Below are 27396 nucleotides of genomic sequence, written 5' to 3' on the forward strand. Positions count from 1 at the left end.
AGCTTCCGCTTTCAATCATCAGCTGCTGAAGCACTTGGCTGTGCTGCCAAGCAAGCCTCTGCATCTGCCTCCTGCTGGAACAGGCTGTGCCCTTATTTATCACTTTGCTGACGCTGGACTGATAAAACTTGTCTTCTCTGGAGCCTGGTGCAGGGGAGGGGCCTGTAAAACAAAATGAAATTTTCAATATGTGAAGATAGTGCAGTTCCAGGAAAGAGGAATTGAGGTGGCTTTTGCCTAGTGTGGTGTGTGGCCTTAGCCTGGGGCCAGCACACAAGGGCTGCTGGGGAAAAGCTGCTGAAGTGTGTCAGAAACAGTGCTTTCTGCTCCCTCACATTCATTTATTTTTCATTCCAAAGTTTTCAGCGAGCGTGCCAAGAACGCTGGAGCAGAAGAGCACTTATCTGTGTGGGAAATGGGAAATGCATTTCTGGAGTGAGGGGAAAGAAAAGTGCCTGCTGCAAGAAACTGTAACAAGTTAAATATGAAACACACAAAATCCAGTAGAAATTAGATGAAAAAAAGAAATTAAAAAAGGAAAAAGTGCTTAACACAGGTAAACCAGATACAGACTCACTTGAGAATTGGCTCCCCAGGTGATGCTTCCTTAGAAAACAGGCAAAGGCCAAACAAGAAATACCTGCACCTGTGGGCAAGCCACTGCTGCTGGTTTGCAGGGAGAAGGGAAACCAGGTGCAAAAGATGAGTATGTGAACAATGAGGGCTATAAAGGAGAGTCCCACAGGCCAGAAAGGGCTGATAGGATGGAAGATGGAGACTTTTTGCTGGATTGGCTCTTCCTGACTGAAGATCTCTGCCTTTTCCTGTGAGTTTTGTCTTTACAGCTTAGTAGTAGCCTAAAGCATAAGTGTCTAGAAGATTGACTTTTCTCTGTTTTTTCCTGGGTTTGGATGTTCTTCTCATGTTCATGAACCAATTAAATTGCTGTGTTAATCTTTCTTCCTTTAGAAAAGAATTAAACCCCCACAAAACTCTTTTAAGTGTTGTTTATCAAGGGTAGTAGTGCTTTTTATCTTCATTTAAGACTTTCTGGGTTAAAGGCTTTAGGTGTTCTCTGAATCAAAAGAGCAAAACAATCTCTAATGTGGGAAGGTATAAGGTTTCAATTTTCTTGGAATGCTTAAAGTAGATGGATGTCCTAGAAAACTATTATATAGATTGTCTCAATTGCTCCAATACAGCTGCATGGGCTACTAGAAGAGGAATCCTATGGAATCATAATTGAAGAAAAATCCTTTTGCCAGTGATAGTTTTGAAGATTTTTGGTCTCTGTTTAATATGTGAAAGATAAAGTGGTACATCTGTTCAGAAGGTGAAACAAAAAGCTGCAGACAGAGGCCATGATATAACTGATTTTCTCATTATTATTTTTGTGTCACACCTAAATCAGAACAGGAGCAGCATTGCAGCTTGTTTTTTTCCTGATCCCAGTTTTACTGTTTGTACTGAGGCAGGTGGGTGCTCAGGAAGCTGTCATATTAAATTTTTATATGGCCTCCAGGAGAACTAGGCATTTGTTCCCTCTTGTCAGGGAGGAAGAAATGTTGTAAATTTGCAACTGATTAAACCGATCAGACGAAATATTAAGCATTAACAATGCGAGTTTTTCAAACCCTTCTTGATTGGCCAGTGGTTATCTCAGGTTCTTCACTGTAGGCTAAGTATTAAAGAGGAATAAAAACTATTTCATTGATACCGCCAATTTCTGAAACAAAGTTGAGATTTCCTTATCCTAGTCTTGGCACAACACAGACTGGCAGACAGGTCACATCTCCCTATTTATGTGACAGAAATAAGTTGCAGGGGGAAGTTTTGTAGTCATTGAGCAAATTAGAAACCCCAACATGTTAATTTCTGAAACTGCACTCATTTTTCCCCTTTTTAGGGGTGGGGGAAAGGCTTTAATAATATCAATGTGTTCAAGAAACTGCCTACTTACATATTTTTCAAGTGTAACAGAGTAATGTCTCTTTTGGGAGAGAGGATTATGCTACTCAAAGTTGACATTTTTCTCTTTATTTTTAATTTTTATGTAGATTATGTCTCAATTGTATTTTGAAATATTCCATACCAAAATCTTTTTTCAAAGCTCCTTCCCTTTTTCTGTCTTCTGCTGCAGAAGTGTAAAAATAAATCAAAAGCCAGGATTTGTGGTACTTAGACTGTAATGAGTTTCACTCCTTTCCTCCGTCTCTGACTTGCTGTGAAAGTGTTGCTGAGGGATCTAAGTTGTAGGACACTTTCTGTAAGATAAGAGCAAGAGAAGAATTGAAATCATGAGATAAGAGCTGGATGTTTTGCCAAGTGCATGTTCCCTGTGGGATGGGATAAGTTAGCAAATGAGCATCTTTGGGATGGCAATGCAGAGTTCAGAAAAGCAACATTGCATCCCAGTGTGCCATGCCTGCACTGTGGATGGGATTTGTGTGGAGTCTCAAATTATTCTACTGGGTATATTTCTTTAGTCTCTCAAAAGTAATATGACATTTGTAAAATATCTTTTTGTGTCTCTTAAAAGCTATTGTGGATGTCTTGAGAAATTTGTGTTTAAATGCAATAAGTTTCTGAGTGTATATGGGTAGCTTAAGATGGAGCAAATGGGAAGCAATTTAATTTGCAGTTTCAATTCATGCTGTGGAAAAGCTGGATGTTTATTCCAGCTGATCTGAAAGTGAGGAGCAGCAGTGAAGCCAACAGAACAAAAAAATATTTTCCATTCTTTGATGCTTGTTGCCACACAGGTTTGAATATCCATCTTGGAATGATATTTCATACTTTGAAATATGACAAAGTCCATAGCCATTAGTTCAGATTTTTTAGTGAAAAGCTAAAAAATTGACGTTTGGTAGGTGGTGGGTCTTTGTTAGCCAAAATAATTCAAGCCAAAAATCACTGCTTAGCTGAAGTATCCTTGGAAAAGCTAGCAATGCTTTCAGCAACAGTGCTGGGAAAGTGAGTTTGACAACTCCTTTACAATTAGTAAGAAACTAAAAAGATTACAAGAGAAGTCCCTGTGCTTTTTGAAACAGCTATGGGAGGCTTATATGTAATTTTGCCATATGGTTTCTTCTGCCTTTCCAAAAAGAGAAAAAAACATAGACTCATTGCCAGAACAAGGTACCACTGCAAGGATTTTAAGTGCCTGGTCTAAAAATGTAGAACATGCAACTTACAGCTTGATAAATCAGCAGTCTCACAGGCACATCTAAACTCCATTATACTGAAATGGAGTTGGGAATGAAAGTGAATCATAGTAGCACCTTTGAGTAAGAAAAATATAAATTACTCTTGCAGGATTAACTTTTTTTAATAAAGTAAATTAAGTTAACAATAGTTTATTCTCTTCTCTTAATGCTGTTAAGCTTCTTAGAATATCTTTTTTCTGAAGAAACCAAATGTTTAGTTTTATTAAAGGGGACTTCAATTTCTGTATTCTATCAGTAGGAATATTAGTTTTTGTAATGTTTTGCCAATTGTTTCATTATGTATTTATACAAGTCACATATTTTAATTTCTGAACATCCTTTATCTGTTGCTGCATGGGAGAGTTTATCTGAAGCTGGGAGGATACAAATATTTAGCTTTTTATAATGATGAAAAATATGTGTAATTCTTTTCAAAGAAGAAAAATAAAAGAAATTAAAGAAAATTAGGAGGTAATTTTTTTCAGGGAATCAGTTTGTGGAAGTAATGTTTTCTGCATTCCCCCTTTGTCCTGCAAATAAAGCACTTCTGAGATTTGGTGCAAAGTGAGTCTGTAGTGCTGTGATTATGTGCACCAAAGGGGTTTTGCCTGACACCAGGTTGCTGTTCTTAATCCCGTGGGTCTGAGACACCAAATTTCCTGACTCCCTTCAGTCTGAGTCAAACAAATTGGTAAATAATCCTAATTAGATGATCTGAGGTGTGTCAGCACAAGTGGCAAGGGCTGTCAGTGCTCAGGTCTGGAGAGGTGGGTGCTGCTGTAGGGAGGTGGGGACTCAGGCACACAATGATCCATCACCCCACAGGGCAGCCATAAGTACACAAACATCCTGAATATTTTTTCCCTGGCTCTTATTCCTTTCTAAACTGAGCCTGCCCTGCTGCTTCACCGCTTTGCAAGCAAAAAGTGCTGCAGCTGATATTTCAGTGCTACTGTACCCGAGGTACCAGACAGGGTACCTTTTTCTGCTGTAGGATGCTTGCTTATGACTATTCAGACTTGCCTTCCTCCAAGCATTCAGCAGGGCAAGAGCTGCTCTGAATGCCAGAAAGCTCATGTGTCTAGCAGATGAGAAAGAAATGTACTGGCTGGCTATGATATATTGACCTGCATTAAGGAAATCAGCAATGTTATAGGCAGCGCTTTCCTCTCCAGTGTGCAGTCATGTGCCATCAGATCAGGGGCCCAGGAGAAGATGTTATGCCATTAACCCAAAGTGCTTGAGGGTGCAGAGATAAGCAGCTGTGCTCTCAGTTGGTTGTGGTGCAAAATCAAAGCAGAGCATTGGTTTAGGAAGTTTAGGAAGGACATTGAGATATCTGAGCATGTCCAGAGGAGGGCACCAAGGCTGGTGAGGGGCTTGGAGCACAAGCTGTGAGGAGCAACTGAGGGAGCTCAGATTGTTTAGCCTGGAGAAAAGGGGACTCAGAGGTGACCTTATCACTGTCTACAACTCCCTGGAAGGTGGCTGTAGCCAGGTGTGGTCGGTCTCTTTCTCCAGGCAGCTCTGACAGAACCATAGGACACACTCTCAAGCTGTGCCAAGGGAAATATAGGTTGGATATTAGGAAAATGTTTTTTACAGAAAGGGTGATAAAGTACAGGAATGGTCTACCTGGGGGGAGGTGGTGGAGTCACCATCCCTGGATGTGTTAATAAAAGCCTGGATGTGGCACTCAGTGCATGGTTTAGTTGATGTGCTGGGGCATGGGTTGGACTTTATGATCTTGAAGGTCTCTTCCAACCTGGTCATTCTATGAATTCTGGTTTGTAATGTGCCAGAACATTTGATGGCTGTGGGTTCTCAGCCACCCACAGATGTGCTTTGAACAGTCCTGCACTGGCACTTCTACCTTGTATTGTGCTCACAGTGATGCTTCCTCTTAGGGGATTTACATCCTATTTCAAACCTGCCTTGGCACGAATCTGTGACTGACATTCCCGGAAGTGTAAGGAGCTTCCCAGCTCCTGTCAGCCCTTTCCATGCCATGACTGTTCCCCAGAAATACTGTCAGTTGTGGAAGTTCTCAGTGCAGTTCAGGTTTCAATAACATCCCTTGCTAGGCTGTGCTTGCCCTCACCAAAGTTTTGTCTTCTGTGTTGGAGAACTTAATTATGTTATGTAGAAACAACGAAGATCATATTTCATAGAGCAGAGGCAGAAAACTCCTACCAAAAAAAAGCAGGCATTTAAAATCACATTAGAAAGACTCCACCAGTCTTTGCTTAGTATTGCTGCTGTCAATGTGTCTATCACTGAACCACGCACAAAATGGGCATCCTTCATCTTTTATGTCTTTCAGTCATGTCATTAGCATTTTAATGATTTGCCATGTTCTCTGTTCAGTCTTAATTTGGTCATTAATGTGCTGTTGGAAGTAAAGCTTTGGAATAAACCCTTTCCCATGTTTTAGTTTTTTACTGTGCTGGCATTCAGCAGAGAGCTGGGAGAAGGAGGCAGCCCTGTGCTTCTCTTGCTGCCACTCAGACACCCACAGCTGCCCTTGACATGAGAAACTTGCTCGTGCTCTGACTTAAAGATGGGATGTCAGTGTGTTCAGAGGGACAGACACCCAGGGACAAGGACTTTTGCTCCCCTGGCACAGGCAGTGACCACTTTCCTTGCTGTGCAGTTTAGCAGGCACACATCTGAGCAGGGAGGGCAGAGAGGAGAGACCCTGCTGCACACCAGCTGCTGGGATGCTTTGGGATGCAGCACAGAACCCAGAGCTGCTTTATGCTCTGCCTTTTAAATCCAAACTTCCCAAAGGTGCAGGGATCATCTCACTTGGAAAAAGAATGGAGTGTTCCTGTAAAAGCAGTGATGCATGTGGCTGCCCTAGTAACTCCTCAGGGTGGCTGTAGGAGCAAGATTTCTGCTTGGCCAGCTGGGATCATCTCTGCTCGTTCAAGCTGTGATGCAGAACACACACTGGCACCTGGGAAGGGACAGAGAATCACCAGCCTTATTGTCTGTGGGAAAACCACAGAGGCTCAGTCTGCACAAATAGTGTGGGACCTTTCTGCAGCTACTGCAACAAACATCATCAACTGCTGCCTCACTTGCACAGCAGATGGGCTGTCTTTTGATAAAATAAGAAGCGGTTTCCAGCTGATGGTGACATTCCAGAAACCAGGAAGGGCACAAGTTCCCCAAAATACAGTAGAGATGGAAGGACTGAGAGGATGAGTCCTCTGTCTGAACAAATACCCAAAAATTCCTACTACACTGAAACAGTTGATGAAAGCCAGATGGCAGGTGAAAGCCCTAAAACTAATTTGCAAACAGGTGAAAATGAGTGACTGATGTCTGACACTGACACTCAGGAGAGCTGGAAGAAGAATGTCAAGGAAATGATTTCAAGTTGTATGAAGGAGGTCATAGAAGAGGTACAGGTGATTGGAGAAATGTGCAGAGATAACATACAGAAATCACAGTGATTGCTTTTATGTGTCATCCAATGCATGCCTCTCTTTTTTTTAATTAAAGTAGATCAAAAGCTAATCTATGGAAAATTATCTGCATTGAAAAAGTGAACAAGGGAAACAATATCTTCATGAATCTGAGAGAAATGGGGAAAGTCCATTAGCTTGTCTCTATGACATTGTTAAGCCTTTTTCTATTACATTTCTTTGTGTAATAGCTGTTCTTTTTGAACACAATGGTGTTTTTCATCTAATCAGATGATGATTCAAAGCATTTTTGCATCCTACTTATAATATGATCCACAGTTCTTTCAGCACAGGGTTCACATTTAAGATTAGACTGCTGTGATTTTCACTGCTGCTCTGGTTGAAGGTCATTTACTTTGGCAAATGGAGAGGGCAGTTGCCAAAAGATAATCTCCTTTCATTTTACCTGGCAGTTGCCTGTCAAGTTCAAATGATGGCATTCAAAAACCACTATTACAGCCTGTCTATAGTCTAGCTTTAAAAAAAAAAAAATAATTTGTAGCTGAGATGCAATGCAGTGGTTTCTCAGTGAATTTGAATTTCAACTTCTCCAGAATTTTTGCTTGGCTAATGTGGTCTTGAAGGGCAGGTCTGACTGAGTGCTTGCTTCAAGTGCAGTGTCCAGTTTGTCACCCCATGTCACGATTATGCAATTTATTATTTGCTGGGTCACATTGTCATGGCAATTATTCTTTCTTTTGCTTTTTCTCCCTCAAACCCACAAATTCTTGGTATCATTTCAGAATGAAGCTATTTTTTCCAAGTTCTTCACACTCTGAGTAGTGGAATTGTGATTAAAAATCTCAAATCATCAGTTCATCAAGTTAGCCATTGTATAAATTCACCAGAGCTTTGATCCTCTAGTTCAGAGAAGAATGACAGTGTCTCAGGTCATCCTAATTGTTTTCACACATTATATTCAAATCCATTATGAGCATTATGTTTCTCTTTAAGGAAAATGGAGAAGTCAAGCTCATTGTCAGTGGCTACAAACTGCAGCTGAAAATGTTACAAGTCAAAATTTGTTTAAAGGTCAGATCACTTTGTGAAAGGCAGAATACCTAGGTTGTTCCACGCTCAGTGCCTCGACCTGTTTTCTTCTGTGCAACAACATCCAGACCACAGGCAGTGCTGTTACATTTCAGAGTCTGTGTATGGCATGTGTGTTTGTTTTACAAGAACACCACTGCTAGGGGAAGGAAAACGTGACCTCCCCTTCAAAACAAGCTGTCTCTAAAAGAATTCTGCAGTATAGAGCAACATCGATATCACACACGCGGCGTGAAGCCCAACGGGATTGAACACTCCCACTTTGCCATCAGGCTTTCCCAAATGTCCTCTGCTATCTCTGCTCAGCATATTTTAAGAAAAGCCTGGGAGCATTAAACTGAGCTTAGTGAGAAAAGGGCCAACATATGGCCCTCTCTGCGTGGTGCCTGCTCAGAGAGCGATGTAAAAGCTGCGCGAAGGAGAGGCGGCGTTCCCTGATTGCCCTGCGTGGATGTGGGGAGCACAGCAGGCGACTTCATTGGAGGGGACCAAAGGCACCCAGGGGCCTCTCCTTGCTGGAGATGCTGCCTCCCTTTAGGAAGCTGAATAGCAAGTTCAAGAGTGGGTAGAAATTTCTGTTCGCTGATGAGCGTTTGAGCTTGAGCAGAAGGTAACTAGGAGCTTGGCTCTGTGTTGTTTCATATTAATTTTAGCTGCAAAGGGAATGATGCTCTATCCCAAGGCTTTGCATTTCCCTAGTTGCAAGACTAAGAAGGACAGTTGGCTTTTGGCTTGCTAACAGAAAATTCTCTCCCCGTGCTTAGCAGTTAAAAGCCAGCAGCAAAAATCCATTGCTTAGGATTTTGATAGATTTTCTTGTTGCTTTCTAAAGAATATTTCCTATTTCTTTTTACTTTGTGGAAGTTTAAAAATTATCAGTGTGATATACCAGTATGAGTAACACATCCACATATCCATGAAAAAGTGTTTAAATGTGGTCTTTAATGAATATGAAGAGCTGATATATTCCTTTTGCATGTGTGGACCTTGGGGGCTGGCATACCTTGTGTTCAGGGTCTCTGCTTACAAAGTGAAACATTTTGCCTATTGAAGGATATTTGTAGGAAAATGGATTTACCTCCAAGAAGAGGGACATGAAAGACCATTTCACTTTACCAAATGTGTGCTTACCTTTCCAGGTGGTTTTGGGGACTCTAAGAAACACAACTCTTACCCTATTTTGCATGGTAACAAACATTTATAAACGCCTTCTTGCTTTTTCCTGGAGAAGCTGAGTTTAGGCTTTTTTTCTGAATCTGAAAGAGAAGCTAAAATATCCACTGGCCTTCTGTCACCCTTTTTCTCTCATGTGTTTCAACTTTCAGAGAGTGCAAGGTGACTGTAGATGAATTGTTTTCCACAAGAGTATTTTCTAAAGCCTTTGTGTTCACCTGATTTAAGGAAAATAGGTGTAGTTCAAAAACGTGGCTTCTAGCCCCACATTTTCACTTAGGGAATAAACAAAGCCGAAACCTTTGAGATGCATTAAGGTTTGGTTTCTTTTTTCCCCTCTGCTGTGAAGCCTCTAGTATGGCCTTGCTGGTGCTCCTTCCATGGGTGTAGTAATGATTGTTTTATGAATAAATACAGGATAAAATGACATTGATATACCTGGATAGGAATAAAAGAAGCTGTCTGAATCTAAAATATTTATATTCATCAGGATACTGTTTATATAAGTTATTTACCAAATGTGGATAGTTAGAAACAGACTCTGGAGGTTTGGGGAAGAACAAAGAAAATTCTTGACAAGTTGTTGAAGTAAAATTTTGAAAACAACTATTTTAATTTAAGTCTAAAAGTAGAAATACAAAGACCCCTCTGAAATAGGATTTCGACTTTGATTTTTAGTCTGGCAAAAATCAAATAAATTTTTGAAAAAAGAAATTCAATATCTAGCTAATTTTATTAATAATTTCCCTCAATCTTGCAAAAAAAACCTGTCAATTGATACAAACAGAGCTTGACAAAGTCACCAAAAATGATTAGCTAAATTTGTTTAATTTGGTCCTGTTGCTCCTTAATTAACAATTCACTGCCAGTGTTGCACAGTTTTCTGGCAATCCACACAGGATTCCTCTTCATTGTCTTTGGCCAACATGCAAATTAAATTATTTAAAACCCTAAAGAAACTATGGGGCATTTTCTTGTTTGGTTTTGAGTTGAACAGTTAACTGGAGTGAGCTGGAGCTGAGTACTGGAAGGGCTGGGAATCCCTGATGTCCCAAGCCTTGAGCAGATATATTTTAGAAGGGCACTTTCCTGTAAGTGTTGTGTGTCCTCCAAGGGTGTCACTTGCTGTGTGGTGTCACCCTCAGAGGAAGCAGGAGGTTCCTGGAGCTTTCCATGCCTTTCCCTCCTCCCTTTCCATACTGTATGCTAGATATTTTATTTAAAGTAATATTTCCTGTGAGGTAAAATTTCAAAGCAGTCACCACCAGTCAATGAAATATTTTCTTTTTATCAATATCCATTTTGGAACCAAAATTTACGTCTGAAGAAAAAATAATTTATCCTGGTTTTTGCATTCTGTATTTCTTCAGGGTCTGAAATGAAAGCCAATATATTATTTTTATTGCAGCTGAGACACAGTAACAGAAATCAAGGCCAGAAAAACAACCTTCAAAGCTGTATGTATACCTCTAGTAGATGGCCTCCAGCCACTGGAGCCTTTAGAATTTTCCTTTTAATTAAATGTTTGTTTGGCTGGAGGAGAGAGGCTTCCAGTCTGGTGCTCACAGTGGGGGCAATAGGAGCTTGGTGCCAGCCTGCTGAACTCATCCGCTGGGAGCTCCTAAAATGGTCCCAAAAATGTTCAGTGGGGCTGAGTGTGAGACCAAGCAGAGGGGAATGTGCTGAGGCGTGTGACAGCCTCCATCCCTGCCCAGGTCTGGAAGGAGCAATCAGGGAAGGGAAGTCCTGCTCCAGTCCTGGGGGTTTCCCGCTCCAGGATGGGCTGGGAACAGCTGTGCTGCTGCTGGCACCCACAGAGGGGACCTGGCTGTCACACCTGGGCACTGCAGGGCTGGCCAAGGCTGCTCTGGAGGCAGGAGAACTTTCCTTCACTCCTGCTTTTGGATCAGGGCAGTGCTTGTGAAGGAACTGTGGGATTGCTCCCTCTTGTCTCAGGCAGGGCTGCACCCCCAGGTGCCATTGGGGGAATGCTGGCCTGGGAGGGCTCCTGGATCCTTCCCACCTCTGAAGGGCATTCATCCACATCCAAGGTTTGCATAAGCCCAGCAGAAAGGCACAACCCAAACCTAAATGAGCTGTTTCCCTCCATGGACCCTTTGCTCCTGCACTGCAGCATTTGCAAGGGTAGATAGGCCTGTATCTCTTAAGGACAGAAAAAATGGTCATTGCCAGCATATTGTTTGTTGCCTAGCAATTATCTGCATGGTTCTGTGATGAAAGGCTACATTTGCAGCATTGATTCCTTTTATGACCTTGCCAGAAATCATTTATCCCACTTTAAATTCTGGCTATCAGCTGTACATTGTAATAGTCTTGTAGAACATTGTATTATTTTTTGTAAGCCATTGGTAAACAGACCTGAGTTCATTACTCTGTGTATCTAAGCAGGTGTTTTACCCTGTTTAAATGTCCATTGAAATTGCCTCTTTACATCTGAATGTTTACATAGGTGTTGCTGGCAATTGTTGCAAATTCAAAGACACTTTTTCCTAAAAGTGCAATCAGCAAACAAAATTAGAACAACTTGACACCATAATAAATCAGAGCAACAAGAAAATTGTAAAAATCATTTGTAATGACATATTTTGTTGCTGTTCTTGTTTGTTAGATTAGATTTCTGTTAAAGGTAATTGAAGAAAAAATTGTTCTGGTTAGAGGGATAAAATACATTAAAATTAAATGAGCTTCTTGAATTCTGCTTAGGCTTTAAGATATCATATCAAGGAATGAAAACACATTGAAGAGGCATGATAAATATTTCGTGTGGCTGACCACAAAGCAGTGGTGGTCCAGCATTTGTCACAGCCCAGGCAAGGTCCCTTGGGTGAGGGCTGTGGCATTTGGGCAAATTGAGAGCCTGGGATCCATGTGCTGCTCTCCACCAGAATTCCGCGGTTCCCTTTGTGTCTTGCTCAATTACTTGGTGCCAGAGCAGGTAGGAGCTGCAGGGTGCAGGTGGGAGCATCCTGGATCTGCAGATCACCCTTGGCTGCTGGTACCTGTTGTGGGATTCTGCTGGCACTTCAAGTTCAGGCTTTTCTTTTCTAGGGTACACAAAACCAACCAGCCTTTCTTCTGGGCAGCATTTTCATGCCTTTTTCAAACACTAGCTAAATACAAATAGGTGGAAAAATAATTCCTCATAAAACAATTATTGAACAACTACAAATACCAGTGATTTTCAAATGGGAAACTCTGAGCTTACAAAATTCACTTTCTCCACTTTCTGGTTTCAAAACACAATACCTGTAAAAAAAAAAGGTTAAATATTTCTCCTGGCCAAATATGGAAGTGGCATACACTTTTTCTTACTTTTAAATTTAATTCATATTCTGCTGTTAAATATACCCCACTGGCCCTGTTTTTAGGGAGTTTTTATACTTCTTTTCACTTCTGTCTGTCCTTCCTCACTCCCTTCCTGTTCTCCCCAGAAAAGCTCAGTCATCAAAGCTAAGAGTCCGAGGATTGTGGGAGTTTTTTAAAGAAAAATAAAAAGAAAAAAGAACAATCAAAACCCAGTCATGAATGGCAGTTCCCTCTGCAACTGGTATGGGGGGAGAAGCAATAACATTTTTTTTAAACCATCTTTACACATCTATAGAAAAGCAGTTAGGATTTTTTCTTTCTCTTTTATTGTTTACTAAATCAAAGCAAATGCATCTGAGGCTTATAGTGATGATAGCAAAAATTACAAAGACCTTTCATATGCAAAAAGACATTTTTGTATGACTGAAGATTCAAAATGCATTATGCCAATCTTGTATTCAAAGACCAGCTTTGCAGGGTTTAAGTTCTATTATGTGTTTTTCTGGAGGCTTTTTGTTTCTTGGGTATTTTCTCTTTTTTCCTTCATTTTCATGAGGTTTGTATTATTAGTACTTTGTAACATTTTCACAGGGTCTTTCCTTTGAACCCTGCACATGAAATGAATGAGGAGTCTGGGTTTTGCTTTATGAATCAGCCTCTCTAATATGTCATCTAGCTCTGGAAATATCCCCAGAATTCAGAAGGCTATCAAACAAATCTTCATCAGCACTTTAGTGCTGGCTGCATGCTGCAGCACACAGCTTTGATATTTGAAAGATCTTTGTATTTCACTCTTCTGCATCTTGAAGGGATGTGTTATCTCACTGTCAGGGGATTCAGAGGAGGAGAGTGGAACACTCATAAGAACTAAAGCCACAAAATATTTTTATGATTGAATACCATGCTTTTAATGGCAATTGTCAGCCTCTTCCAGTTCAAGGTTGCTGTTTTGCTGTTGCTGTGAGGGGCATTGTCTGTCTGTAGTGATCCATCAGCTGCTCAAGACTTTCAGAGAGATAGCTTCTGTCAGGTTTCCTGGGCTCAGACCCATTAACTGGCTCATCCCAACAAGTCTGACTTCTCTTTGCCCCATCTCCTGGCTGTGCTGTGGGTATGTGCCTGCCTGTTAATGACACCAGGCAGTTTCTACAGTCTGGGGTGCAATCCTGGCCCCCACAACTTCTGCGGCACCGTGGTTTCCAGTTCTACTACTCATTTTTCTACCTTGGTGCCTCATTTTCATTTTTATTGAATTAAATGGCATTTATGGCAACTCTGAACGTCCCCTCCCCTGCTTCCTTACAACTGTGAAATGCCACCATGGCAATAACAATTGGAGATAGGTAGGAACTGAGAGGCAAGAATATATGGAATGAAGTCAGCATTAATGCGCATAGAAATTAGTGCAGGACAATAAGCAAAATATTTAGATTTAGTCATGCCCCAAATGTCAAAAAAAAGCAGCTATTCATACCCCTGCTCTCTCTCCTCATGCCTTCCCCTGCATTGGCACATGTGAGCTGGGTAAGGCTTTGGGAACTCCATCTCGCAAGCCCAGGGTTCTGCTCCCCAGTGCGAAACCCAGGCAGGAATGGGTTTGTTTGGGTCACTGTGCTACCAAAGCAGACCCAAAGAGAGGCACGGCTGCCACCAGCCAGCTCTGCCCTTGGAGGTGGGCAGGACTGCCAGCAGAGCCCCCAGGGTGCTCCTGAGGTGCTCTGGCAGCTGCAGCCTCCTCTGCAGTCAGGCTTGCCCCAGCCCAGCCGTGTCTCGAGTACATGTCCCATTCTGTGACAGCCTCTGGGGCCACCACAACAAGCAAGCCACAGGAAATTAATGATTTAGTCTCTCAGTCATTTGCAGACTCTCTGTGGCCTAAGGCAGCCAAGAGCTGCTCAACTCTCAGCTACTACAAATTACCTCGAGCAGAAGGGGCTGGCTGGCTCAGAATAAAACTGTGGTGGGTATAAGCAGCTGGGTGAAGAAATAATGACTGCAGCCACTACCCTGGGCATGTGTTAGCAAGCTTGAGAGCAGCAAATAGGCAGCATGGGGTAAAAGTCATTGATTTTGAAATGAAACTGATTCAGAAGGTTAAGGCCAGATATCCTCTTGGCACTGCCAAAAACAGCAGCTACCAAAATGGAAATTAAGAAAGATGTGTCCTGGGAGCTCTTGAGTTTACAAGTTATAGCTATATTTTAAATTGAGGGCAACAGGGATCAGTCTCCTATTTAGAAGTGTTTGTGACTTCTAACTACCAGCCGTTCCTGCGCTAAATGAGAAAGATACAATTACAAGAGCTCAAGAAGCAGGTTTTTTCCTCTGGATTGCATATTTGGATACATACAAATGAGAGGTAGCCTGGGGCAGTCAAACACCTCAGAGTCGTTTTCATAAACAATCCCAAAACTGCCCTGCAAAGCAATATTTATCCACCTCGCTGACAGATTCAGAACAAATTGTGCTAGATGAGATTTAATTTTTTTAATAGACAAAAAAAACTGCACAGCCATGCAGATGTGCCAGCCACTTGGCTTGCAGTAATCAAACATGGTGAAGGAATTCTTAAGTGCATTTCAAGTCTATAGTATGTCAGTTCTGTAGCAAGTCTGTTGGAAAATGCATTCAGTAGAGCAAATTGGTGCTGCTGCTAATATTAATAATCATACTTAGCACTTCAATTGAATCTCATATTTTCCAAGTGCTGTACAAATGCTAATTAATTAGGCTGTGAAGCTGAATGCCAAATAGAGAAAAAGTCTTGTGTCACTGCTTGTAGAACAAGTTATCTTGATTATTGCACTCTTAGTGTTTTCTTTGGGAAAAAACACAAGCAATACAAGGAACAATTCAATTGCACAGAACACAGCAGAGGCTGGGATGGGACAACTGCCCCAAAAATCCAAGGATGTGCTGATCCCAAAGCTGAGACAACCTCTTGTGGCTTTAGTGTTTGGAATGAAGGAAGGTGTCTTTATTCCAGGGTTAGGCTTTTACTTAAGTGACAGAAGTGGAGCAATATATTTTCCATTCTGCACAAAATCTGAGTTTGAGGTTTGGTGGGTTTTTTTCCAATTTCCCCCTAAGTTATCAGTTTTACAAGATTTTCATCCCTTTTTAAATGTAAAATATTCAATACCCTGCTAGTAAAAAACCCGAAACAACTTTGCCACTGCTTTGAGAGAGATCTATGCAGCCACTTTGTATCTGGCCAATAAATCAAGCAGCTTTTGGAACAAGAGTGAGTGTCCAAGATCATTGTCAGGCCAGAGGGACAGGGAGGCTCATCTCACAGCCAGAGGCTGATGAGGGCAGGATGGGAGGAAGGGAAGCTGAATCTGCCCAATTCCCTTCTCAGGAGCTCTCGTGTTGGCTGGAGCAGGGTGGCTGAGCCCAGAGGGCTGGGTCACATGCTGAAAGGCACAGAGGCTTCGTTTCCAGCCCCTTGCAGGGGTTGGTAATGCTGTTTGCCAGTTCATATACAGCTATTTTCTGCACACAGCTGATGCTTGCTAAATGTTTGCACATAAAGCTGGTTTGTACACGTTTTTCTCAGAAGTTGTTTTCTTCTGAAGAACGAGAGAATTTGTCCCGGTAAGCTCTGAGTTAGCAGGGAGGAAAGCAAATCAGGTCCAGCATCTCCTGGGTATCAGCAAGTGCAGCAGCATTCCCTGGAGCCCAACCTGCAGCTCTGTGTGTTTCCTTTGCCAGAGCTGCCTTCTGATGCAAACAGGCCGGGAGATCATCCATAAAGGACATCAGAGGGAAAATTACCCAGACTGAAGTTAGGAAGGTGCTTCCAAAGATGCTCCCCTGACAATTTGTCTGTGTGAAAGAGCATCCTGAGATGGTTGTGCAGAATGTGTTTTCCCAGTCTCCCATACTAAGTCATCCTTTGGCACATCCACACCCTAGGCAGAGTGTGGGAAGGAATCAGGCTATTTAGGAAAATTTATTCACCTTTGAAAGGGGACTTTAAATCTGTCATAATCAAAACGGTGATAGAAATAAAGGTACAATAGTAGCCCTTCATTCTCCTTCTCTCCCAAAGTTAATTAAATATTTGTAATGGTTTGTGAAAGAAATAGACTTTTACCCTGAAAATGTCTTGAAATTACTATACTGTGTTGCTGTCTGAAAAATACAGAAACAGGCTACTATTTTGGAATCAGCAGGTCAGGAATTTTCTTTGCCTGTACTGATTTTTATCAGTATGTATTTTTTCAAATTTTCACTGTAATTACTGTGATGAAACAGCATCTAATTTTTGGCTTGCCCATCAGGCCTTTGTTCAAGAATTCATCTTTGGTTTGATGAAAGCAGTGTGCCTGGCATCCTATTTTCAATTTGCCTCTTGAAATTATCTTGTTTTCTCTATAATACGCAGAAATCACTATTTTTATTATATTTTTGTGCAATTTGCATGTGACCATCTCCTTTCCTCTATTGAAATACAAATTCAAGGTGCTTTTATAACTTTGTTGATGGTATGTTATGATGATTATTTCTCATATAATACTTCTCAAAAAATATATACATTGATGCACTGAGTTGTCTAGACTCCTTTTAAGAGGCAAGAGTTTAAGTGGTATAATTGGTGGAATTAATTTTTGTGAACAAATTACCCAGCCAGTTTATTTCATTTTGTGGTTGGGAAATCATTTTGAAACTGACTGTGGTTTCTGCATTGGAATACTTTGCTCATATGTAATTCCCTAAAATCACTGGCCCCAGAGCTCAGACTGCCAGGAATTTGGATGTCTCCTGGATTATCCAGACTAATGTACAGAGTAGGATTGCCCAAAGAAGTCTCAGGAATTGTTCTTAGCAGATCATTCACCTGTAGCCGGGGAAATAGGAGAGCAGTGATGCTTGCAATCACTGAATTATCTCAGCAAGGGTGTCTCCCCAAGCACCAGAATGCCGAGGAGGAACCCATGTACCAAATGTTTGAAACTAAAAACCGAGGGACACAAGCAATGGCATGCATTTAGCAGCACTGTTTAATTCCCTTTTTGTTTTGGAAATACCATGTTAGCAGTTTTTAAGCCCGTGGTGTTGGGCACCACAGCCTGCCACAGCCCCCCAGAGAGCAGTGAGCTGGGAGGATTCACAGCTCCTTCTGCTCCTCACTGCACTCTGACAGACAATTCCCTCCATGGCAGGAGGCAAAAGTGCTCCCAAATCAAAATCTAATTGAAAAGTTGTGAAAGGTATTACAGAACCCCCCAACTCTACGCAGGGGTGGATGATTGAGTACTAATCAATTCAGAATAAATTTCTTTTAGGACCAGCACTTACTGGCAAGTAATTATTCTCTATAAGATAGACATCATAATGGATTGTGCTTCCCAAGAACAAAGGCTTGAACTATATCTCCAAGAGCAGCACAGACCAAAAGGGGCATCACGTTTTCCCAGTGAAGATGGGTGTACTTTGGTTGTATTGGTGCTGCTGGACCAATTAGGTGAAGCTGCTCATTCCAATGAGGATTTCTAGGCAGTAACTCTATTAATGCTCCCAGGCAGTGGCTCCTGTGCCAGAGCCTTTTATTTACATGCTTGTAATGGACAGCCATAAGGTGCCCCTGCCCTCCCAGGAGCATCACTCACGTTGGTGTTAGGATCTCCTAACACACTTACCAGGCATTAAAAGTAATCTAATTTCTTATAGCTCAGTGCAGCGTGCAGGAGTCTACATGTAAATAGCACTCAGAGTCAGCTGTGTTTATTTACTTACTAGCAAAGAGCTGGTCTGGCTTTAATGAATGGTATGGCATCTATATATTCATGCTGAATTTGCTACAGGATTTGCTTTTCTGTAGCATTTAGGAAAAGGCAAATTAGTGAATGTTGTAGCACAGCATATCCTGTTGCTAAAAATATATGCCTTGATTTACATATTCTTCTATGTATGTGTACATAAATACAGATCTATCCAGCAGATACACACACACACAGACTTTGCATTTGATATTCTGATTGAGGCTTAATAGAGAAGACATTACCTTGGGGCCTTCTCTTCTCATGTCTCTCTGCTTCTCTCTGCCCAGTTACAAGCTGGGTTAACTCCTATTTTAGCTGAATTATAAGTGTGCTCATTACTCATTTTAAGCTCTAACTTACCTAAAAGTATTTGCAAATCTTCTGCACTGATGCTATGTATAAAAATCTTTTTTCTTCCCATATTCAGTTTTCCTCTCTTATTTGAGGATATAACCAGTACATCTGCACTGAGAATGTACAGTGGGAAAAGCAAAACCAAAATCTCACTCATACAATAAAAATTACTTTTATATCTGAAGAAGTAATTATGCAGTGTCGTAAGAAAAGCAATAATAATTTCCTGATTCTTCTTCCAAGTGACGTGGGAAGCATCAGACAGTCTGAAGCTGTTCTGAAAAGTGCAGGAGGTGTTAATGAAGATTAAAACTGAATTAGTGGACATACCAATGCAATCATGTCTAACAAAAGCAACAGATATGCCAGATTATAATTGCAAACACTGTTTTGTGGCTTGTTCTCTCATGTGGAAGCAAAAATAACCTTATTCTCCAGTACCTTTTCAGTCATTTTTATGAATGTTGCATTTTGTCCTTTTTCCCCACTGTACAAGCCAGGTGTTCCTTTTTCCTGCAAAACAACAATACATCATTTAAGTGAAGTTCATTTTTTGAAGCTCAGCGAGTTGAGGCTTTCTCCATTTCCCTGGCCATATCCAATCAGCTACTGGAGGCACTGGCATGTATCATAAATTTTGCTGCAAATATGGGCCAGCTGAAACATATACCAATTCAGAGATCACATCTCCTCAGCATCCCACTAGGCAGGAAAGGAAATGAAATGTGTTTGCTGTGTTCTGCTGAAGCAAAAGAACGGAGCAGGAGCTGAAAAAAAATTCTGAATTCTTAGCAGGAAAGAAAACCTCTTTGAAAAGAAAACCTTGAGAAAAATTAACCCCCAGATCACTGCCTGCATTTTTCTCCAAGAGTCTTTTCTTGAGCAGTCTCTGCCTCCTGCTGACAAGTGGTTGACCAAGGCTTTAGTTTCTGTTGTCCCAGCGTTGTCTGGAGAGCAGGGTGAGAATGAAAGATGCCATTATTAATTGAGTGTTGGGATGAGTAAGAAAATTTACTCTGCTCTCCAGCCTCGTGTGTATCCCAGACTCACCCCTCCTCTTGTCTCTTCTGTGAGGTTTCTAGAGCTGCTTGTGTTCATGGAATGGTTTTCTCCCTTTTTAAGTCTGAAGCATTAGTAATTTTCTCAGCAGTCATGCAGGCTATCAAGGTCACAAGACTTTATCCGTGTACTTGATGCTATGGCAGGCTGACTGTCACATTCCTGAATTAAAAAAGAAAAAGTAATTCACAGAGGATAGAGAAGGGCTTTGTCTCACAGGAGGTGTGGCTTTGTTGATTCAGCCCTCTGCCTGCTCTAGGATGGTTACACCCAACCTTGAGGGTGGAATTTCACACCTGGGTAGTAGGATATGTAAGAAATTTGGGCTTTTGGTTATCCAGTGGAAGTCAGTCCTGACCTGTTTGACCTGGGACTGTGGGCTGTGGGGTCATTCTGCAGTGATTCCTGGTTTCTGTGTTATTCCATGTTCTCCTGACGTCTCTCAATCCTTTTTGAGAAGCAGAGGTCAGGGCAAGGACATTTGTCTGAATGACAGTTTTCTCTTATTCTTGGGGATTAAATGTTCTCCCAAGTCTACTCTCTGGTCTCTGCTATGAGGGAATGAGCACTTGGAACCCTCAATGGTCTGAGCAAATAAAGGCACTACTGAATCCCTTAAAATCACTATGGAATACAGGGGAGTCTGTTCCTTATGTATTTATGTCAAGAAAATTCCATGAATGCCATGAATTTTGTGCAAACCATTATGTGCTCTCATACAGTACGTAGCAAAAGGGCAGGGAAGCAGGGGGAAACAGAGCTTAAAAGGATTTAGCAATGCTTGGTCACTCTCTGGATTACTTACTTTTGTTTGCTTCAGGCTTTTTCTGCTAACTGTGCATCAAGGCTATGTATTGACTTGGCTGAATTATTTAAGGGAGTTGCAAATGATGCATGAAATGAAAAATCCTTCTTCACCCTCTGCACCAACTGCCAGCAGACAATTCTGTGCAATCACTGCTGAGCTGCACCATGGTATCAGGTGTACCGAGATATCCACAAGAATTGCTGGAATTGATGATAATGGGAGCTTCTGTTCTTAATGTTTCCCTCATCCTTTCAACTCTCAGTCTCAGAAGAAATGTGACATTCTGCCAGGGCAGTTGTCACCACTGAAAGCTCTTACACCCACTATAACCTTATGTTTGTATAACTGAGGCCAGCATTTGGGGCCAAGTCAAAGAAAATAGCCATCCTTCTGGTGTATTGTAGGAATCTGTCCCTTCATCTTCTCTCAGATTTATGAGCTGTGCCTGTTAAGGGAATCTCAATTTTGAAAAGCTGCATTTCCACATAGCTCCAAAAAGTCACAGCAGATGTTGAATTAAGCAGTACACTCAGATGGCAACCAGATCTGGAATTACAAGAGTTTGTCAGCAACTATGTGCTTCTTGTTTAAGTGGTGGTAATTTTAGCAAACCATCCCTTACTCAGAGGCCCCCAACCCAAAGCAATATATTTGCTTGACATAATTTGACAATCTTCTGCAAATATATACTATAAGAGTAAGTGATAATGTTAGGGTTTGGAGTTTCATCGTGATTGTGCTGCACAGCTGCTAACACCAGCCTCTTTAGAATTTATGTGCTCATCTAGGTTTTTCAGGAAAATTTAATTTGAGGAAGTTGTGTTTATCAACTTCCTGGCTTACTGTCAACAGCAGGTTGCTTTCTTTTTAATATGAGGTGCTAATTATGTTTTCCTCAGACTTCAATATAAATGAAACATATTTGGCAGTTGTCAACAGCTTTGCAGAGTACGATAACACCATCACATAAACTTTGAGGTTCTCTGAGCATGGGTTTATGCTTCTGGGTTGTCCATCTTGCAATTATATTTCACACAGTGGGACAAGATCACCCGACCTGTTTTGTAGATGTTTTGGAGAGCACAGAAACTGTCCGGAAGTAGAATAGCACTGAACTCTAGAAATTGGTGTTCTTTGTGAAGAAGGAGCACAACAGAGCTGGTCTTTCGTGAAAATCTTAACAGCATTAACAGAGCTTGAATCAAATTAAGCAGAAGGGCACCTGTTAAATTCCTTCTTCATCCTGAAATGAGATCTAGGCAAGAGTAAGCCTTTGGGAAGTGGGAGGGGCTTCCTCTTTTTTTCAAGAACATACGATGATCTGTGTGCTACCAGTCCCCACACCAAAAAAATTAACACTTGGTCTGCAGTGGAATGAGTTCACAGAAAACTTTCTAGGAGTCTGATCTCCAGACCCTCCTCTCCCTGAACCTCCTCTGGGCACAATAGAGGAGGCAGATGATCCCAGGATCCCTCTTCCCTTTGCCTACACAGCTCAGGCAGTGAGGCATTGAGTGGATCCCACTAGGAGGTCCTCTCAGACACGAGCTGCTGAAGGAACTGTTGGAGGTCTTCAGTTAGGGATTAATTAAGAAATATTCAGCCTCTTCATGTCCCACAACAGAAGAAAGCAGTTACAGGACAGAAAGGAAGGAGTTGATAAAGGCTTGATGCAGTTAGGATATCAGAAGGATGGAGGCAGCCTTTTTCCTCTGGCCATCACGATAGGGCCAGAATCACATTTGTGCAGGGCCATCCTGCCATTTCCTTTGATGCTGGCAGTCCCAATAGTTGTGTTCAGAAGCTAAATAACCTGTGCACTGCTGTGCACGAGCCAGGATGATGAGGTATTGATTGCATTTTAGTCAGCAAGAGGAGAGTGAAAGGGATCAGTCTATTTATATTGTCTGCTTACCACCACAGATGCAGCAAGACATGGGAAGGGTAGGAAACCTTTGTTTTGATCAGAGGAGGTAATTTCACTGAAGCCTCCATAGCCTTAGCAAACATGCCACTGATATCAAAACTGGAGGATGGGCCAGAAAGATGATGTAGAAAGATATATTTTGAAATTAAAAAGTCTATTTAGGATTAAAAGATTGCTAGAGTTTCTTTAATTTTGGTTATCCTTTATATTCTTAGAAATGAAATCTTCTTTCAATTATATTGCACTTAAGCCTTATGCTCTTAAACAAAACTTCTTCTCAGCTTATTTTTAGAAAATCTTGAAATGGGAGAGGCTTTTAAACATTTTTTTTTAACGCGAAGTCAGGTTTTTAAGAATCACTCTTGCAAAATAGATTTTACACCTTCCATGCTGATATACCTATAATCTTTTTTCCCTAATTGACAAGTACTTTTTGGGCATTTCTGCTTCTTCTTTTTCTGTTAAATACCCCTTTAGAAGAAGCACTGAAACTTGCAGTTTTCCTCCTGCTGTGCCACCACCCCTATTGCAGGGCTGGTGCGTTTCTCTTCAGCACTGCTGCTTCGTGACTGTTCCCTGCCAAAAGTCGTGCTGCTTGCATCTTGCTGGCAGGAGCAGCTCTGGGTCCTGTGTGTGATGGTGAGAGATCATTTACAAAGCTCCCCTCCCTTGAGCAGCGTCTTTCACTGAGCCACTCGTGCTCGTGTTCACCAGCTGCTCTCCTGAGGATGTACAGGAGTCCCACACCCCTGGGGACTCCTAAAATGCCAGCCAGGCAACAAGGAGAACATCTTTTCCTTCCCCCAGGAGCCACTAACCATGCACAGGCAGAGCAAATGAACACATATTTCTTTGGACTGCAAGGAAAGAAAGATGATTCAGATCCCCAAAGAGATTTGGGATATGTCCTTTCTCCCTAGCCAAATGAAAGTAAATTGACTTCTCTAGTCAACTTGATTTAGGTCAGTGTGCCAAGCACAACAAGTGTTGCCCTTAAGAGGGACAGATTCCTTAGTAATGAAGATATGTCCACTGTAAATGTTCTTGCTGGTACCCCACTGGCTTGTCCCTCATGATCTTAGACCATGACATCACCTACTGCAATTTCCATTGCTTCTCTTCTTCTAAGCACAGTAACTGATACTTTTCTTCCTGCGTTCTCTAAGAGTATATTCATTATTTATTCAGGTGAATAATATTTTCTATGTTTGAATCAGGGAAAGTCTCTCTCAACCTTTCCTCCATCCCACTGGCTGCACAGTTGCTCCTGGTGTCCCCAAACCAGCCCTGAGTCCAGGCACAGTCCAGGCTCTGAGGGTTTGGCAGGTGACAGCTCTCCAGCTGTATGAAATGAAGTCCCTGGCTGCTCTGGGTACAGCTGCTGTGACCTTCCTGCTGGCACTTTTGTGTCCTTGCTGATATTTTGCCATGGCAGAAGTGGGAAAAGCTGCTCTGAAGGGCACAATATAAGAGTGAAAAGACAAGGAGGACATGGGAAACCACTTGCTCAGTGTGTATTTGAAGTCAAAGTATATCTGGAACTCTTCTCTTCTGCAAGGAAAGACATTTTGTTAGTGAAAATATTTGCCTTCATCCATGAAGCCTTGAAAACAGCATCTTGAGGGTAATTTGCTGCTAGTGGAACATTTTTTAAAAAGTGGTACATTGAAAAAGCAGCCCTGCAAGGTAGGAAAGCCCCCAGGATGGCTTGAGGAAGGAAGTTTGGGGAATCCTCCACAACAACATCAGAACTCACTGACGAGTATTCCAGGTGCTTTCTGCACGCTTAACTGTGAGCACAGGAATAACAGAGCAGGGCAATGAAAGGCCAGCCTGGCCTCAAACCCAAAGGGAAGGAGCACCCAAGCTCATGGTGACACTTGCAGACCTTGGGAAGGGCACAGGGCTGCCAGCTCTGCCCTTTCCTTCTGCTCTGCCCTCTGCCAGGCTGGGCACTGCTTGCACCACCCTCCCCAACAGCCCACTCTGACGTTCTTTCTCAGTTTAAAATTTGCTTGTATGATGTTTATGTGCAGAAAAATTTGGCACAGCTATATTCAGTCCCTGCCAAAACGTGTGCCTTGTTCATCTCTTTGTTTTTCTCAACACAATCACCTTAATTTAATTTTCCACAATTAAAAAGAAAGAAAAACAAAAAAAACACACTCAGAGTTTAATATTTTTTCCAATACATGAACAGCCTAGAGTAAAACACCAATGTACCACTTTTACCAGAGTATTTATACACTTGAAATCACTTGCCATTTCTTTCTGTAAAAATGAATTTAATCTCATTTTTAGGAAAATCGTTAATTTGTTTTAGTTAATTCAGTCTTCTTCAGAGTTTAATTTTTCCCCTTTATTTGTGTGTCTTACAGTCACTGCATCCAATTTCACGATTGCTTCAAAGCTCTGACTCACATTTATGTCATAAGATACAGAATGGAGAGAAAATTGTGAGCTTCATTTACTTTGACTCAAGATATGTTTCTGATTCTCAGTGTCAAAAGTGCAGCAGAACCTATCATTTCTGCTCAAGACATGAGAAATATTAATAAACTGAATAAAGGAGACCACACTGAAAAATGTGAATTCAAAAAAAAAATCAAAATGAAAAGCTGAAACAGTCCATGAAAATGAAAGGAAAGAATCCTGAATTTTTTATCAGAACTGTATTTGGTCTGCATATTTGAATGTATTTGTCATGACTTATATACACAAAGAACAAACATAAATCAGGTGATTTTTATTATTTTTTTCAGATTAAGGGAAGAAACAAACAAAAAAGAAGACATAAACAGCTCATTTTTTCTTTATTACTGTGTAGTTTTTGACTTTGATGGAGTGACTTCAAAGACTTTACATTTTTTTCCAGCACGAGAGTAACATCAGACTCAAATTCTTCACATACAAAAGAACTCTGGTTGAGTCACAAAAACATTTTCCATCTTGAACTTTTTACTTTGTAGAACAAAACTTAAAGCTTCTTCCCCTGAAATTCATCATGACTTTCAATATTTTTCATTTAAAATGAAGAAAAATCCATGTGGAAAATCAAACGGAGGTCAAAGGATGGAAATTCTGTAGGATGGTTAAAGTGAGAAAAGCAATCAGAAAATTTTAGCAAATCCTCTTACAAATGAAAAATTAAGATTTCTTTCTCAGATTTGGGGTGGTTTGTGGTTTTTTCAAAAGAATCTCTGAGGGAAAAACTGCCTCAGTCGCAGTAGTTGGGCTCTGGACTGAGCATTACCCAGCTATTCCCAGAAGTCCTCACTGCATCAATTTTGCTTTGGAGTCAAATCACTCAGTCACACAATTTGCTACTTTTCAGATTAAAATGGTTCCGCTGAGATGCCCATCTTCTTTTCTGAGAAGTCATTTGGTTTCCTTTCATAAGCATAGTGCTGGGATTTTGCAGTGGTGATTGTCTTTGGATTTTCTGTGAGGTTTTTTGATTAGGAAAGACAAACCGCATCAGTTTTAACTTCTGCTTAAGTCTCCTCACTGCTTAAAATAACTTACTATGCAAACCTTATGTTACAGATACAGACAAAAGCAGTATGACACTATAATTTTGACCGGTTTCTGTGATCTGTACATAGTAACAAATGTTCTTAAATGCAGTTGACTGTTTTGCAGAGAACAATTTCTACTAATTTGTCTTTATTCAGTCAGTAATTAAAGCAAAAGAGGTGGTTTCAGCATTGCCATAGTTTATTAACTACCCATCTAATTTTGTGTTTTGAAGACTAGGTGGTCTTCAAAAAGGCATAAATTGTGATTTTACATCCTGGCATTGAAGGGGACGGGAGAGTAAGCTTTGGCTAATTCTGTTAGTATAACTCTGTAAAACAGTTACTCATGTGAAATATTTTCATCAGGAATGGGCCACCCTAGTATTCAGGCAGCAAATTCATATTTGATAGTCTTTGAAGTAAATAATAGAAATTTCCTGTTGGACTAAGTATGTCACTGGTTTTTTGGTTTTCTTCGGGAGGGAGGAGGTGGGTTCTGAACAAGCAGAATAAGGAGGAAAACATATATCAAGCAGTGATAAATGTCTCTTGTTTGCACAAATTTCTAGAAAGAGGCCAACTTGCAAGCAGGGAGGAGGTAAATTATTTATGCCACTGTTTCTGCAGATGCAAAACAGAGATAAATTCTTGTATAAAGGGTGAATGTGGATTATGGGACAGCAGACAGATAGAAAAACCAGTCCATGGGACATCTAGAGTCTGCCAGACAGAGATTCCAATCCATCCAGTTTTGACTTCAAAATCTTCTTACCCTACCCTGGGTCTGTCAGACCTAGTGCAGAATCTGAAGTTTCAGCAGGATGTACAGCACCATTGAGCAGCACTTGTTCACTGAGGAAGATTGGCACTTGAATGTGGTGACAGCTCTTTATAAATTGCAGTGGTGGGTGGCAGAGCACTCCTCAGGAAAATTAAGAGTTTTTATTTTTAGGAAGGTGGAATAGCAGTGTGCTAAGAGACAAATCACGAAGCAAACAGAAGTGGGCTGGAAGAATACAGGAGATAAACAAGCTATGCAGGACAAGTGGATAAAATTAGAGAACTAGAGCAGCTTTTCTGACTCGGGTGTGAATCCAGAAGTGTGTGATTCTAAATGGTTTTTATCTATCCAGAACAACTAAGAAAGACTACATAGATTTGCTAAAGGAAAGAAAAATCAAACTTCTGTCACTGGAAGCCCTTTAAATCTCAGTGTGTTTGGGTTTCTGGTGCTTTCTGGCAAGCAGAGCATGACTGGGACTTACGGCTGCCAACTCCACATCTGAGCCTTATCAGCATTTCCTCAGTAGAGCCTAAGAAATGGCCATGCATGGGGAGGTGAGGGGAGAGGCTTGGTCTCAGGGCACCAAGGCAGCTTTGTGTAGGAAACCCCACCCCAAAGAAGCAGCTTTCTGTAGGAAAAACCCGCCCCTACCACAAGGTTTTGTGCCTAGGTGCAGCCAGCCATGTCCCAGCATGGTTATTTTCCCATCTCCTCTTCTTTCCATTTTGCAAAGTACAGTGATGCCAAAACAATGTACAGGTGAGTCAGAAATAAAGAACAAAAAAGGGACTAAAATAGCTCCCAGACCACAAGATGTGTCCATTTATCACAAGCATGGCACCAGACAGACCTGCCTTTCCCCCCAGCAGAGGGGCTGCCCTACCTTTCTCTGGGCTACTGCTCTCTTGAGTCACCTTGGCTTGTCAGGAGCACTCAGCCCCCTGGGAGG

General features: G+C 41.4%; 1 long non-coding RNA gene across 5 annotated transcripts in view; it reads left to right on the forward strand.

The window, feature by feature from the left end:
- Nucleotides 1-771: 771 nt before the first annotated feature.
- Nucleotides 772-27396, forward strand: part of LOC135450325 (uncharacterized) — a 76800-nt gene continuing 50175 nt past the window's right edge. For all 5 annotated transcript variants that reach the window (XR_010441024.1, XR_010441027.1, XR_010441025.1 and 2 more), the window contains exon 1: nucleotides 772-826. This is a non-coding gene — a long non-coding RNA (uncharacterized LOC135450325). The remainder of the gene's footprint in view (nucleotides 827-27396) is intronic.

This window comes from Zonotrichia leucophrys, chromosome 7 (assembly GCF_028769735.1).
Source record: "Zonotrichia leucophrys gambelii isolate GWCS_2022_RI chromosome 7, RI_Zleu_2.0, whole genome shotgun sequence".
Taxonomy (NCBI): domain Eukaryota; kingdom Metazoa; phylum Chordata; class Aves; order Passeriformes; family Passerellidae; genus Zonotrichia; species Zonotrichia leucophrys.